Raw genomic sequence first — 16,759 nt, forward strand, 5'->3', positions numbered from 1 at the left:
AGGAGCGTTGCTTCCTGGTTTCCGTGGTGATTTTTTAAATTTTGCTCAAACATTAATAACCGGATGCGACTGAACACGAATTCAACAAACCAGAACTTCATCATGACCAGAGCTGTCAGAACTGCATCAGCCAAATACTCGCCCAGCTCTTGGCCACCACCAGCTGGGGACACAGATCCAAAGACTACTGCACCTGGGGTTCCATTTTGATGTTAACATGAACACAGCTGCTTGGCTTTATTTGTGTTCACTGATTTTTTTTTCTGCTGATAATTAAAAAAAAAATTTTAGGGCCATTTTAGGCTCACAGCCAAACTAAAAAGAAGGTACAGAGATTTCCCATATACCTCTTGCCCCCACAGATACATAGCCTCCCCCATTATCCACATCCCCCATCAGAGTACTAAAGGATTCTCCCTACACTTTAGCGATCCAGACTTCACTAGTGGGCTGGGCAGCATGGCTACAGGCAGCTCTAGGCTGAGATCAGGCCAGTTTGGCAATGCTAAGGAAGAGAAGAACTTCCCAGGGAAGGCCTCTAACTGGCTGGCATGGGTCTCATGCCCACCTCTCCAGCTGTAACCAGAGAGCTGTGATGGGCAGCTGCTGTGGTCTGAATGTGTCTCCTCAAGATTCATATGTTGGGATCCTAACCCCCAAAGAGTTTAGTATTAGGAGGTGGGCCTTTGCTCTAGTCATGAATATGGAGCCTTCACGAATGCAATTAGTGCCTTATACAAGAGATCCCACAGAGACCCCTCGCCTGCTGCCTCCACGGGAGAACACAGCAAGAAGGCATCAGATATGAACCAGGAGGAGGGCTCTCACCCAAATACGACCATGTAGGCCCCCTGATCTTGGACTTCCTGCCTCCAGAACCATGAGAAATAACCTTCTGCTGATTATAATCCACCTAGTCTGCAGTATTTCATTATAAGATCCCAAATGGACTAAAAAAGCAGCTTCACTAAAGTAAGGAGGCATGTGCTAGCTAACCCTCAGAGCAGTAGGTCCACTGCTGGAGGTCAGACTGCGATGCCCGGGCAGGTCTGGAAACTGGAGGACAGCCCAAAGCTGACAGAGAAATGCACTGTGGTCATATCACATGATGCGGTGAGGTTGTAACCAGCCATATACAGAACGTGGGGATTTTATAGGACAAACAGTCTAATTTCTTCAACAAATAAACGTGTATAGAAGAAGGCAGGAGAGGGGTGTAAGGAAAAACTGACAATGGATTAAGAGATACTTAAAAGACGTATCAACCAAATGCAATGTGTGAATCTTATTTAGATCATGATATGAAAAAGTCAATAGTAAGAAGACATTTTTTTAAGATAACACGAATTTTCAACACAGATTGGGTACTAGAGGAAATTAAGGCATTATTAATTTTGTTAGATATGATAATTCTATTATGTATATGGCTTTAATAAATCTCTTACCTGTTAGAGATTCATACTGAAGCATTTAGAGAGGAAATGATATCCAGTCTAGTATTCACTTTAAAATACTTTACTGTAGGGTTGGCAAAAGTTTTCTGTGAGAGGCCAGATAGAAAATATTTTAGGCATTGTGGGTCACACGATTTCTGTCATGACTGCCCATCCTTGCTGGTATGATGCAAAAGCAGGTACAGACGATACACAAACGAATGGACATGGCTGTGTTCCAATAAAACTTTATTTACAAAAACAGGAGGCAAGTCGATTTGGCCCCTGGGGGTTGGAGTTGGCCAATCCCAGCTCTAGTGCAAAGAAAGGAGAGGAGCAGATAGGTGACAAATGTTGATAATTGTTGAAGTCGGAATGAGAGGTACCCAGTAGTTCATTACTCTGTTTTCTCTACTTTTGCATTTTTTGAACATTCCTATCATAAAAAAATTCAAGTGCCCAGAAGAGATCTTTTTGGAAGGAAAGAGAACTATTTGCCTTTGACCTCTCACCTAATCTCCACTTTCTTTGCTTTTGCCTGTCTTTTTCTTAGATCTGTTTCACACACGCACTCACACACACATCTCCACTGTGATATATTTTTTTAATCAGAATGAACTTCCTAGACAGCCCCATCCTGAGAAAGGCAGCAAAATTCTGTGGCACATCCTCGTCGTGGGGTCTCAAATTCTTTCCCAGGAGACTCACAGGCCCCTTTCCTTTTAGAGCTTTTATACCCTTGTGAACATTTTTCCTAAAATGGAGATTCCAGGCCTCAGGGCTGAAGCACACCACTCTTAGCAAAGCACTGTTGTTTTCTTATTTCTCCCCAGGAAATAGGAATGTCCCGGAGAGGATTAGAAAATTAGCAGACAGCTCTGGTGAAGGGCTGGGAACATGGGCTGGAAGTTGGAATCTGCTCAGAACATCTGGGAGTTCAAAGAAAGAAATGTTAAGCTATTCATCAGGCTCCATAAATTTTCCTGAAAGCAGATAATTATGAAACAGAGAGAACACAGTGGAACATGTTGTCAGAGGAAAGGAATTACATACATCTCACTTGAAACTGCCTTGAATGTGTAGGCTGAGCACATACGTCATTTCAAAGCAAGGGCTGAGGATCTGCTGAGGAGAGACGGGCTAGTGACCCTTCTGTTCCCAGATCCTGCACTGGGTGACAAGGGTACCTGCAAAGGCTGCTCCGCATCTGTCCTCCATCAGCATCAGGCCCCAGCCCCTGCCCCTACCTGGAAGGATTTCTCCTTTGACGGACCCAAGCCCCATCCTCCACTTGACTTCCAGCTCTTGCAGATGGGAAAAGACCTTTCCTGACAACACCAGCCCTGGTGGCTTCTCCTTCTAAGGAGCTTCTCGAGCACATTCTGATGGTACCACCTGTTATCACTTAATTGTATTGTCCTACATCCCACCGAGGAGAAGTAATGCTGACTGATGCAATAGATTAACTCCAAAGTCTCGGTGACTTAACATAAAAAGTTATTTTCATTCATAATGCAAAGTGGGTGTTCCTGGCCAGGTAAGCTTTCACATCATCATTCGGGGTTCCCCAAGCTTTATTGTGTGGCTCCATCCTCTTCTTGTCCTTGGAGTCCTTGTTATTCGGTGGACAGATGAGAAAAGAGAGCATAGGGAAGTTCCATCTACTTTTGCACAATATCATGTCTGTGAGATTCATTCATAATGTGGCTTCAAAGAGTAGTTAATTCTATTTCATTGCTGTATAATATTCCATTGCATGAATATTCCACAATTTATCCATTCTACTGCTGATGGGCATTTGGATTGCTTTTTTAGTTTTGGACTATTATCAGCAAGCTATTATGAATGTGTCTTCTCGTGTACATATCTGTCCATTTCTGTTGGGTATATACCTAGTGGTAGAATTGCTGGGTCATATAAAACTTTAGTAGAGGTTGCCAGTTTTCTAAAGTGGTTATACAAATTTATATGCCCACCAGCATTGCATGAGAGTTCAACTGTTGCTTCATATCCCTGCTAACTCTTGGTATTGTCTGTCTTTCTTATTTAGCCATTCTGGTGTGAATACAGTGGTATCTCACTGTGGTTTTAATTTGCATTTTCATATTGACTAATGATATTGAACATCTTTTTTAAAGGCTCATTGGCCACTTTGGTATTCTTTTTTGGGAATTTTCTGTTCAAGTCTTTGGTCAACTTTTCTTTTAGGTATTTTGTCTTTTTCTTATTCTGGATGTGAATTACTTGCCAGTCATATGGGATTACAATTATATTCTCACACTCTGTGGCTTGCCTTTTACTCCTTTCATGGCTTTTATATTTTAATGAACAAATGTTTTAAATTTTAATGAATTATGGAGCACCAATCTTTTCTATAATGGGTAGGACTTTTTATATCCTGTTAAAGAAATCTTTGCCTCTCCCAGGGTCACAAACATATTCTTTTCTGTTTCCTTAGTTATCTTTTGGAAACTTTATTTTTTACCTTTCACATTCAGGCCTGTAATTTAGCTGTAATTTATTTTTGTGTTTGGTATGATGCAGAAGTCAAGGTTTTTCCCGTGTCAATATCCAATGGGTCAGCATCATTTACTGAAAAGACCAACCTTCTCCTGCTATATTGCAGTGTACCTTTGTTGCAAATCAGGTGATTACATATGTGTGGATCGATTTGGGGACTCTTATTATTTTAGTCTCTTTGTCTATACTTTTGCCAATACCACACAGTTTTAATTATGGCAGCTTAAAAATCAGTGATTTACATCCTCTAACTTTGTTCTTACTCAAGATTGTCTTTGTCGTTCCTGGTACTTTGCATTTCAGAATTTGCTTGTCAGTTTTCACACACACAAAAACACACATATACATCTGAGGGGATTTTGCTTGGGATTGAACTGAATCTACAGATAAAATCAGAAAGAGTTAACAGCTTTATAATATTCTTTAAGTCCATGAACATGGTATATAACTCCTCTTTCTTCCTTCTTCAATTTTTCCTGGTAATGTTTTGTAGTTTTCTGTATAGAGGTCTTGCACATCTTTGGTTATATTATTCCTAGCTGATGCTTTTTGGTATTATTAATAATGGAACTACTTATTGAAATTTTACTTTCAAATTGTTTATTGCTAGTATCAAGAAATACTATTGATTTTTGTATACTGGCCTTGTTCCCAGTGACACTGACCAATTTCTTAACTATTTTGGTCTGTCCCAATCACAGTTCATTGCCCAGAACTCAGTCACATGGCCACACCTAAATGTAAGGAAGACCACAAAATTGAGTCTATCTGAAGGCCCAGGAAGAAAAGGAAAGGAATTTTTGGGAACACAGCAGATTCTTCCATACTCTGTACGAGATTTTGATGTCCGTGGGTTCACCCTGTCACTATGTTGCAAGGAACTCTAAAGCTCTCCAAGTCTAAAGACAGCGTTTAGCTAATTTATAACTTTTGGAGCTCTTCAGAATGCCTTAGTTGGCAAAAGACTGCCTTACTAGTTATATTCTGTTACTTTGGATAATTGTATGGCCCCAAGGTAATCATAAACCACATATGAAATACTGCTTTGAAATCACTTGGTGGGGTCCTGCTCCACACTAGACATAAGTACCATTCAAATTATGCATAGGTTTCTATGGTTCCAGACTGGCATAGAAATAAAGCACACGCCACACCTCCTAATGAACCTGCAGACCATACTCCCCACCCCACCGCTCCCTACTAAAGGTGGAAATCACACAGAAACAAGTTACTTTATCTTTTGAATGACCTAATTCAAAGTTTTTGCTCCCATAATGTTGTGATCTCATGTTATGTTTAATTGTTGTTACCAGATACAAATGATTTAGTTTCTCAATTAACCTAATTTGGTTATAAAATGCACAGCTGCCAAGCTCACGGCTCAGTCACTGAACTCTGATGGCCTGTGTCGGGCACTGCTGAGTCCTGATTGGTTGGATTTGAGGGTGGTCTTTAGTCTGTCAACAGCGCATACAAGATATGGTTAACAGCTTTTGTAGTTTAATATTTACGCAGAACATAATTTCATGTATTCTGAGAACACATCTGACAATGTTCAGGTCAGTCGATTCCAAAGCTGGGATGCTCCAAAACACAATTTTTCCCCCTAAACAGCAGGTGGGAACATGGGCACGGTTCAGCCACGTGTTTTGTGCAGATTGTACTGCTGTGAACAAAGGAGAAACCTGAATGTGAACGGAGCCTCACCCTTTCTCACAGAGGCAGGGAGGGTTTCTGATGAAGTCTATTGGGGTCTGAGGCTCAGGCACAATCCTACAAAGCTTTGGACCCCCAAGGAGCAGTCATGGGCCCTGAGTGTCCCTTCCAGAGGAGCCACATCCAGCTGTGCCTCAGGCCCCCACCCCACATCAAGCACAGAGAGAGAGGGTATGGGAGTGTTTGCGGAAGGAAGAATGGGCTCAGGAGGTCATTCTCCAGCCCTGCAGAACTTTATTCTCACTTTCTCTCCCCTTCCCTCTCTCTCCCCTCCTCTCTCCCACTGTCATAGAAGATGCTTAGCTAAGAAGCTCTTCTCAGCTCCCACAGCCCCTGTTCCACTCCCTACTCTCACCCCCAGCACAGAGGGCTTTTCCCTGTGATGGCCTTCCTACTCTTTGTTTGGATTTATTTTGCTTCAATATATTTCTAAGGTGTTTTCTCCCCATATGCTGCTGAATCATATCTGAGCTTTAGTCAGTGGCTTAAATTAAAGTTCTAAGATCAGAAATAGGGGGTGGACATGTCAAAGACAAAGTAGCCTCCAGGGACCCCTCTTCCCCAGTCCCCCCAAAAATCCTTGTAGTCTTCCTCCTCCTCCACTGGGTCAACTGTAGTTCTTCTGGGAACATTCTGGACAGAATTCTTCGTGTTCATGTGTGTCGGGGAGGGTTTGTTTTGTTTTGCTTTTTCAGGAAAACCAGGGTAGTGGAGCAGGGTAACCTTGGAATAATAGAGAGGGTCGGGCTGGGACAGAATATTCCCATGATGTGTGTCTCACTTGGGGCTGGACCCAATCCAAGGGAACAAAGGTGCTGTTCTAAAACACATTCTCTGACAAAATACTGGGTTACTATGGGTTAATATGTTACCATTTTTCTAGGTTTCATAGAATTTGGGAACCAAATTCAGAATAGAGTCACCATTCATTGAGCATTTACTACATATATGCCAGGATTTTTACATCCTTTTAACAACTCTATGGGGTTGATATTGAGCTGAGGCTCCCGCCATGTGCTACAGCTGGTAAGGGTGATGCTAGGAGAAAGAACAGGTTTGTTCATCTACTCCAGTGATATTTGGTTGTTTTCATGTCTATGGAGGTAAAACAATTACAGGGCAAATGAGATCATTTCAGGAGGCAAGTATTCGAATTTTAATTTGATACAGCCCTCATAAATGTTAAAATCAAGATCTAACTAATTATCTCTATATTCTGGCCAGTTGCATAATGCCTCCTTGGGGGCCACTGGAAAAAGCAGCCGCAGGTCGTGGGTCCTGTGCGCCCCTGCTCTGGCGGCTGAGATGCACCAGTAAAATTTGAGACTGGGTTTGAAGGGCAGGGCCTGCTGACATTCTCAAAATGTCCAGCAGGTGGCAGTGTTTCCCACACCGGCAGAGCCGACCTGGGTCTGCACTGAGAGCCCTGGAAGAGACATGAAAACAAATTTGTGGGGACCAATTATACCACCGGCCTGGATTAGACTTTTTTTTTTTTTTTTTTTTTTTGCCTTTTTCTACATTTTATTTTCAAAACATTTTAGTAAAAATAATCAAGGTACTTCCGTGAAGAAGTAAAACCGGGTGCTTCCCTTCTCCTGTCCCCGGATGCCCTTGACTGCCTGAACCCCTCACTGTGATGTTCCCAATGGGTCTGTCCTTCCACAAACACCCCCAGGAAGATTATTTCCAACCCTCACCTTCATCCACCTGTCCCACCACCCCACCACCTACTGCCACGTTGCTGCCCCACTTCCTTTAAAGCCAGCTCCTGCCATTCAGCTCTATCCTTCTGAGCTGTAATTCTCCTGGGAGAACCAAGCACATTTCCTGGAGGAGATTGTGAGGGAGGCCAAGCTGTCTCAGAAAAATCCTGGGACCCAAAGGAGTAACCAATGGCTGCGGCTGCTGACTGTAAGGAAGACCCGTCAGGACTGACGGAGGCTTTGCCAGGTCTGTGCCTGCATAGCCAACAGGCAGCTACTGCAAGTTCAACCACAAGCAACAGTGGGAAGTATCTCATCTCCCACTCACAGCCTCCATCTGTCACACAGCCTGACATCTTAGTACTGGAGATATACTTCTTTCAATTTTGAGAATGGTCAGATTTTCTAGCGCTCCCTATTAAAAATGTAAATGTAGCAGGGACAGCATCAAACTGGGGTATAAATGCTATGGAAGTGAAGAGGGGCTGCTTCATGGGAACTGGGAACTGACAAGTGTGTAGATAAATATGGTAAGACACTCTCTGGTAATTTTCCTAATGACAATGTAAAACATTTTTATATGCAAAAGCTGAATTATGTATAAAGTTAATTAGAAAGCTAAACAGTCTGAGAAATTTCATTTTTAAATAACAGTCCACTTTAATAATGACTCACAGGCCAAAGTTTAAAAAATAAATCATTGTATGAATTCTTATGTTAAATTAAACTACCTAAGCCTTGCTGTAATACTGTATTCTCCTCAATATGTGGTGGTGCAGGGAAGAGGCTAAACAGAAGGGTAGTATTGCAGAGGAGCATTTTATTTGGTTTTTTTTTTTTAGGGGAGTGCTGGTAATTAGGGTTTTATTTATTTAATGGAGGTACTGGGGATTGAACCCAGGAGCTCGTGCATGCTAAGCACACATTCTACCACTGAGCCATACCCTCCTCCCCTCAGAGGAGCATTTTAAATTGCAGAAGTAAAAAAATTACACAATTTGTAATTGTGATGAGTGTAAGTTTATTTTTATGGGAAAGATTTTTCTTCCCTAAAACCATTTCTGGAATGGTAAATTGTTTCCATTATTAAAAGTTGAAGTCGTTAGGAAAGAAAGAAAGAAAGCCGGCCAGCCAGCCTCTGAGTTTTGGTTAGAAGGACAGGCATCATCCAGGCAGGAGATGCTAGGAAATTTAGGAGAAAGGCTTTTTCGTTTGTTTGTTTGTTTTGAGAGGGGAGGTAATTAGGCTTATTTAGTTTTAGGGGAGGTACTGGGGATTGAACCCAGGACCTTGAGCTTGCTAGGCATGTGCTCTAGCACTTGAGCTACACCCTCCCCCTGGGAAAAGCTTTTAATAAGTCCAGTATCAGCTAACTTTTATCAAGATTATTAAATGCCTACCGAGTGCCATGTGATGTAATAGACACTTTGTATACATCATTTTGTTTAGTATTGGGCCATTTTATGGATAGGAAACTGAGGCTCCACAAAGTTAACTTGTCCAAGGTCACCAAACTTATAAGCACCAGCCAGGATTTAAACCAGAATTCAAGCTCGGGTTCAAGACCTTCCTGCCCTTTCCACTTGATCCCACTACAGTTACGCCAGAGTAAACCAGCATCACAAACCTTGGGGAAGTGACCAGAGACTGGAAATCTCCAAAAGTCCCCATAATACTTGTCTCAGGTTTTTACTGATATGCAAGGAGCTCATTCTTACAGTCCAATCCCCTGACTTCCTGGTTGTCAAATGCTTCCCTGTGGGAAACGCTGTACTTGGAAGGATTGTATGTTCCAGTCCTACAGTCAGGACGAGTATTCTGACTTGGAGACGTTCATGCAGTGCAGTACACTATTCAAAGGGGGATTTGGTCAGCCTCTGGGACACGAGTCTTTTTTTTTTTTCCAGGCAAATGAGTGTGTTTACTTAAATATTTATCCAAAAGTGGCCCTAAGAGCAGTGGATACAATTCCCAAATATGGTGGCTTCTTCTTTGATATAGCACGCTAGAGAATGTCTAAGTTTGTTAATTCTCAAAATTAGATATCAGTGCTATATTTTTTAAAGCTATATGACTTGTACTATGTCAACAGGGAACCTTATTAGAATCACAGTGTCATCCAACTTGCAGCAAGAGAAATCAATTGGTAAGAACGTCATTTTAAAAAGTTAAATAGAGCTCTAAACTTGAATCATTTACATCTTGACTTTTAAAAATATTTTTAATCCTTTCTAAATATTCAAAATATACAATTACGTACTTTCTACTTTAAACAAAATGAATAATGTTTTGAAAATTAAACAGTATATTTTCTACCTTGTAGACAGCCTCTTCCTCTAACACTGCCACTGAGTTAGCAACTTTTACTTGATGTAAAGCTCAGATTCAGATTCCACGCCCTTTTTTGTTCCCAGCACATGGAACTCAGCACTCCTGGCAGCTCCTGCCCCTGACATACATCTACAGGTTCGGTTGCCCACACGCTTCTCTGGTTGACAGGCACCCTGGCTGTCCAGTGGCTCCGGGGAGGGAAGGAGACAACAACACACCCCCATCCATCTTCCCGTGATGACAAAGGGAATGTTGTCGTGGGCGACAAAGAGGCAGCTTATTTTGCTCTCAGGCCTGGGTGATCAGGGCCGGCCCGTGGCATGGTTCCCTTGTCATGGGAATGACACTTCTGAATACACATTAAACTGCTATGTTTTTCTTTCCACTTAAATCATGATGTTCTGTGGTTCTCCGTCCATTTAATCAACAGGTTTCCATGCTTCAGGGACCGAGAGATGCCAGTGAGGACAACCAGGTCACTGCTCAGCTTCGGCTGCCAAATTCTTTGTTTGTTATTTTTTTTGATCCCTTGACAGACAACAGTAGTGATAGTTGCCTCCAAAGTGAGGTGTGGCCAGGGTGCAGAAAGAAAATATTAGCACTCACCACCATTTTCATGTTTATCTTATCTTTTAAAAAATTGAAGTATATAGTTGATTTACAGTATTGTGTTAGTGGCAGATGTACAACGGAGTGATTCAGTTATACATATGTATCTATATTCTTTTTCTTCCAATTCTTTTCCATTATAGTTTATTATGAGATATTGAATGTAGTTCCCTGTGCTGTACAGTAAGTCCTTATTTATCAATTTTATATATAGTGATGTGTATCTGTTAATCCCATACTCCTAATTTATCTCTTCTCCTTCTTCCCTTTGGTAACCATAGTTTGTTTTCTCTGAGTCTGCTTCTGCTTTGTAAATAACTTCATTTGTACTATTTTTTAGATTCCACATACAAGTGATATCATATATATTTGTCTTTGTCTGACTTAGTTCACTTAGTATGATAATCCCTAGGTCCATCCATTATCTTATCTTTTAAAGTGTCTATTTTTGGATGGATGTTTTATAAAGCATGCAGTATATTAATACACTAATAAATGTAAAGGCATACATATACGATGCACAGATATATCAAATATAATATATGTATATATTCAAATTATTTTACTGGAGGGTGGGGATGCATGATCAAAAACTTGTGACCACTGATTTTGAAAGCCAGACTTTTGTTTTAGTAGAACATTTTTTCCCCTAAATTCCAAAAGCTCCCTTTAACTAACAAAAGTATTGCTTAGAGCACTCCACGTTGACATTTACTACAAACTGTAGGAAAAGAAAACTTAAGTACCTTCTCGTCTAGGGGACAGTAGATAGTACCTCCCGTGTGGGAAAGCGGTGGGAAGAGGAGGAAGAGAGGCAGATCGCGTGTGTGGGAGGGGCACGTCCCACTCCCCGCTTGTGCTTGAAACCCTGGTGGGTTAGTCTAGACGGCTCCCAGAGCACTGGGGTTGTCCCTCTTCCCTCAGGCACCTGAGGGAAGGTCCACATTCAACACAGGCCTCCCAGGCTGAAGATGGTGGCGAGGTAGGCAGGCTGCAAGGTGGTCTCTCAGAGCCCTGACCCTCCAGTGGGAGTGCAGCAGCAGCCAAGGGTCTCAGTCCCCTGACAGGGTGCTGGAAGTACTCAGAACCATCAGATTACAGAAAGTTGAGGGACAATGAGAAGCCACAAAATTTAAGAACCAGAGAAACTATGGACACAGGAGCCAAAAGAACCAGGTGAGATCAGCTTCACCTGAATGAGTGCTTGGGAGGTACTGGAAGCTCAGACACCACACCAAACCAGCCACTCTGCAGTGAGGACCAAGGGGGACTCAGAGACCCATTCCTAGACCTTCCACCCCCACGAGGACATGGTCGTCTCCCCTTCCACTCAGATGCTTCTACAGCCAAACACTGTTTGTGATGGGCTGAATTGTGACCCCATCCCCACCCCCATTCATACATTGAGGTCCTAACCCCTCGTACCTCCGAATGTGACCTTATTTGGAAATTGGGTGGTAGCAGACACGGTTAGTTAAGATGAGGTCATACTGGGGTGGGGTGAGCCCCTAGTCCATCTGACTTGTATCCTTATAGAAGGGGGAAATTTGGAGACAGATGCTCTCAAGGAAAACACCATGGGAAGAGACACAGGAGGAAGGTGGTCTGTTCTACAAGCCAAGGAGAGACGCCTGGAACAGATCATTCCCTCCCAGCCCTTGGAAGGAACCAACCCTGCTGGCATGTGACCTCAGACTTCCAGCCTCCAGAACACTGAGACAATACATTTCTGTTGTTTAAGCCACTCAGTCTGTGGTCTCTTGTTACAGTAGCCCCAGCAAACTAATATGCCATCTTTGCTAAAGATGCAAGGTGGATGGGGAGAAATCCGGAAGACTAAATCTTTATTCAAGAGGGGCTGGGACAACCTGGAAGAGACGGTTCTAAACTAAAAGAATGTGAGTTTTCTTGAGATATCTCTCAGGGGAAGTTACCAGGGGAAGTCTTCTGCCCCCAGAAGAGGAAACAGAGGCCTTAGCGGAAGATAAGAATAGTCATGGACAATGAAGCCGGGACATTTTGCACATCTGAGTGTACTGAATAAGACCTCAGCCCAGCTAGTTTCAAATCTCTGACGCTGCAGCCTACCCTGGCCTCCCTCTCAGTGTGACCAGCGCCCGCCTCCCAGATAGTTTATGGTTTCCAGGCTGATCACCTATGGTATTATAGTCTTACAATAGACCCCAGCCTCCTCACTCCTTGCGTTGGTCCAGGTAGCAGGGTCCTAAGCTGAATAAGAAGCAGTGTCATGCTGGAGCTGGTTTGTACCAGCTCATGAGAGCTGGCTGGTCAGTTTTCAGGAATTTTGTGAGCCAGTCGTTAAACAAAGCCATTACTAAAAATTAAATTATAAAAACTTATGATCAAATCAATTATGTATTTTTTTAAAGTAATACATACTCAAAAATCCTCACTTCCTAATTATTTTACTATTATCTATGCTTCTGAGGTTCCTTGTCTTTACATCTGTACGGTGGAAATATTTTATAATGAATTGCTACTGTGCATGAACTCTTCCCAATTCCATATCCGATGACGTCCCATTGAAATCAACTATGGAACTGGTATTTACACCACAGAAACTGGCTGTGTATCCGCCCCCTCCCCACCCGCAGGAGGGCCAGCTGTTACGGGTTTTCCAGCATACACACCATTGTGTAGATGTGGACGTGGGTGTTGGGCTATTTGTTCTGATTAAGTAGTAGATCAACTGATAAAGCTGAAGCAACAACTGTTATCAGGTGTGCTCAGGTCAGCCTTGGTTCCTAAACCATGCAGGAGTGATGAGAACAAATCCAATCTTCCGCAGTGCCACGGAGGAGAGAGACACCCAATGAGGGTGACACCACTGAGACCACCCATGTGCTCCCAGATTTGGGGCCGGACGCTAGACAAGTAGCTACTGACCTCAATTCCGTTGTTCTCTTTTGCCACTGTTGAATAACGGTGCTGAATGGGGCACCTCGGAGCTGGCTTCTACCAAACCATCCCTATTCCTGTAAATTACCCTGGAACTAACTCTTCTAATCCTGCTTCCCTGCAGCAAGAGAACGAGGGAACTCAGAGGGCACCCGAGTACCAGGACTCAATCACGGGACTCTGCCGTCTTCTCTGTAAACACCCCTCCTCCACCCGCTAATACGGCATTTTAACGAGCCAGCGAGTCCTTCGGGATTCGACCCTCTTTGCATAGTAAGAGGTGTAAAAATAGCAGGTGACCCCACTTCAGTGACAGGTGCCAGGCAAAAGTGTTTTCTGGGACCACAGCACCATAGCCAGGCTTGGGGGCCGACCTGGGCTTGTACCCAGCTCCTCCACTTACCAACCATGTGGCTTTGGGCAAACGACCATCCTCCCAAGCATCCATTTTCTCATCTGTAAAGTAGCAAATCAAGGGAGATGTCAGAAGTTGAATGAGCAAGAGATAAAGATTTAAGCACATATATTTTCAAAGTTACAATGTCAGTCAGTGCAATAGAGGGGGAAATAGTAAGTTAACTATAAAGAAATGGGAGGGATGTCATAGAGGTGGTGACATAACCTGAATCCTTGCTATGACAGCAGGACATCAGACGTCAAGCATGTTATTTAGAGATCAGGAGTTTGCCCCCAGAAGCAGTAAAAACAGAACAGGTAGAAGGAGTTACCTTAAGGGTCTGGGACTCAAGATGGGGAGAGACGCAGTTGTTACTTTTCATTGCTGGATTTTTCCAAAGGTTTTTACTTTGAAATCCTGTTCAAGTGTTAGCTTGATTCAGTTTTTTAAGAAGAAAAGAGCTGTGCCTTCTATTAGCTAGATTTGTAACCTCTTGAAAAGTGAATTGATTTCATTTGTTCTTCTCTCTAGAGTTGACTTTATATGTCCTTTGGAAGTGGTTTATTTTTACAGTTTCTGAAACTCTGTTTCTGTGGCTCCTTTAAGTCTGTTTTGTATGTCTCTTGATTTATAATATGTTGGCAAATCATTCCAAATAAAGCCTCTTTTCTTGTGAAAATATGTAAAGAAATTGCACCGGATGACTCAGAGTTTGAAGTGGGAGCTCTCATCTCCGAAGCACTGAGCAGAGTGGCAGGCAGCTCAGCTGAGCCTGGTCCCGACCTCAGAACCAGAACCTTGGTCCCATTTAGCAAACCCACCTCCCACCCCCATCCCCATCTCCGGCCAAATTGGAAACCTTCGACCCATTAGCCTCAAGTTCACAGACCTAATGGGTCCATGGATAGGCTACAGGGGACCCACAAACCCCTAGAATTACATTTGCAACCGTGTATGTTTCTGGAAAGAGTGTCCAGACAGTTTTCAGATTTTCAGTCTCCAGGACCCTAGAATGGAAGAGGTTTTGCTGTCTGTAGATCTCTAATACTCCTGACAAAGCAAACTTCAGGGCATTTTACACCTTTATAAACAGTAAAGATTCTCTCCCCTTCTTATCTTTCTAATGTAGAGTGGTAGCTAAGAGCTCCAACTCTGGACCAGAATGCTTGGATTTGAAGCCTACCTTCACCATTTCCTAGCTGTGTGATCTCAGGCAAATTACTTAACCTCTCTGTGCTCTTATCTTCTCAATTATAAAACAGGGCAAATAATAGCACTGACCTCATTGGCTTGTTGTGTAATTAAACTCCAGTGGCATTTTTGGCCTTTATTTTGTTTAGTCTCCTGTGACCCTCTTAAAGACAGAGGTCATATCTGGTTCATTTCTGCATCTCAAACATCTGTTGTTGTGCCTGCCATATAGCAGTGCTCAAGAAATGAATGGATGGATCTCGAATTCAGGCTTTGCAAAATTTCTACCCCAGCTCTCCCCAATTACAACCTTTTAAAAAGGCTTCCAGCCTTGATCGGGTGATTTTTAGATGCCCAATTCACTCTTCACTCATCATTTATTCAGTAAACAAATATTTAGTGCCTCCTATGTGACAAGCACCGAGGATACCGTAGTAAACAAAACAGCAAAACCTCTTGTATTCATGGAGTTCATATTCTCTTTCCACTGACGAACCCGAAACCTTCGCGGGGACCTCCCCGGGCAGTGAAATCCTGATGCCTCTTGATGGGAAGATAACGGTCAAGCCCACAGACGTGCCCTCTTGGATTTACAGTCCTGTAATGGATTACAAATACACGGTGATCACACTCAGACCAAAATACTCCCAGCTTCCAGGTAATTGACAGCCCTAGGGCCCCTGTTTCAGGCACAGGAGCCCTCCTGGCATCCTCCTCTGGGTTCACTGTCCCCATGTGCTGGGCTGCTGCTTCTGCTTCCCCCTTCCCCTCCCCCTCTCCCTCCTCCTCCTCCCTGGGCCTGACCCAGGGGAAGAGCCTGGGCAGGCCTGGGACGCTCCTGTCTCGCCTGGGCTGTTGTCAGCCGAGATCAAGGAGAGAAAGTACCAGCGGGGAGTGCAGGGCAGGGCAGCGGGGGCCTGAAGGGAGCTGGCTCTGGGTTGGCAGTGATGGGACATGTCAGGTCAAGTGCAGGGAAATGCTGCAGAGGCTCTGAGACTGAGCAGGGTCCCAAGGTCACAGAACTCACCACACACGTCCTGCCTGGTATTTTCTCTCTGTGAGCAGATATTTGACTATAAAATCCTTTGCAGCCGTGGGAGGGAGGGAAGGCGTAGTCTGTCACTTCAAACAGAAATCTTTCTACTGGACTATGGAGGCTCCACACAGAACCCAGAGGCTGGGGCAAATCAGCCCTTGACTCCTTCCTTCCAGTTGCCTCCCTGCCCACACCTACAGGACAAACAGAGCTGTCCGGCCACCTGGCCTCCTCCCACCACACGTCAGGGCCTCAGCACTGGCACCGACCTTCAGCCTTCTTCAGCAGCCCTGGCTGGGGTCTGCCCCACTGTCCCGCCTTCCGCCCCAGCTGGCCTCGGGCTCCCAGTGCTGTCTCCCTCCCTCAGTCTCCGCCCACACTGCCTCAGCTGCTGTAACCAGCTATTTTTACTTCAGTGACTGAGTATGCCTGCTTTGGCTTCCTTGGGGCTGGCATGGGGGACTGGGATTGAGAGGCTGCTTCACCTTCAGGGGTCTGGGCCATCTCTTGATTTAGGGGTAGGTCTTCTCCCACTCAGTTAAAGCAACGGAAGGAAAGAGTCTGGAAGAGGTTCTAAGTAGAGGAGGGGCCACAACATGGGTCCCCCAGAGTGCTAGGTTCATCCTTCCTTTTACACAGCGTGGAGCACCCTGAATTTCTTCCCTCTCTTTCCTCCTAAATAACTCTTCCTTGGTTTTTAAGATTTAGTTCAAATAGCCCCTCTTCTAGGTCACCTTCTCAGAGCCCTCCAGTCCACAGCGACCTCCAGCTGCTCTGAGTTTGTCGAGCTCTCACCGTACAGGCGACACAGTCCCTGTTCCTGTGTGTCTTCTTCTGGGTTGAGAATCGGCCCTATTCATTATGGGCCACATGGGTCTGTGCGGAGAAGATGTTTGAATTC

The 16,759-nt window shown here is 43.9% G+C and overlaps 1 long non-coding RNA gene across 4 annotated transcripts in view; it reads right to left on the reverse strand.

Annotated features, from left to right (window-relative positions):
- Positions 1-16,510, reverse strand: part of LOC105074670 (uncharacterized) — a 32,815-nt gene extending 16,305 nt beyond the window's left edge. Inside the window, exons 1-4 of one of the 4 annotated variants that reach the window (XR_012507494.1) lie at positions 15,850-16,510; positions 13,963-15,420; positions 13,638-13,690; positions 28-5,619 (exon numbers count right to left, since the gene is read on the reverse strand). This is a non-coding gene — a long non-coding RNA (uncharacterized LOC105074670). Of the gene's footprint in view, positions 1-27; positions 13,691-13,962; positions 15,421-15,849 lie in introns of those variants that run through there. The other 3 variants (XR_012507495.1, XR_012507493.1, XR_012507496.1) reach the window with 3 other exon arrangements.
- Between the last annotated feature and the right edge of the window lie 249 nt (positions 16,511-16,759).

The sequence above is a fragment of the Camelus bactrianus genome, chromosome 6, assembly GCF_048773025.1.
Source record: "Camelus bactrianus isolate YW-2024 breed Bactrian camel chromosome 6, ASM4877302v1, whole genome shotgun sequence".
Classification (NCBI taxonomy): Eukaryota; Metazoa; Chordata; class Mammalia; order Artiodactyla; family Camelidae; genus Camelus; species Camelus bactrianus.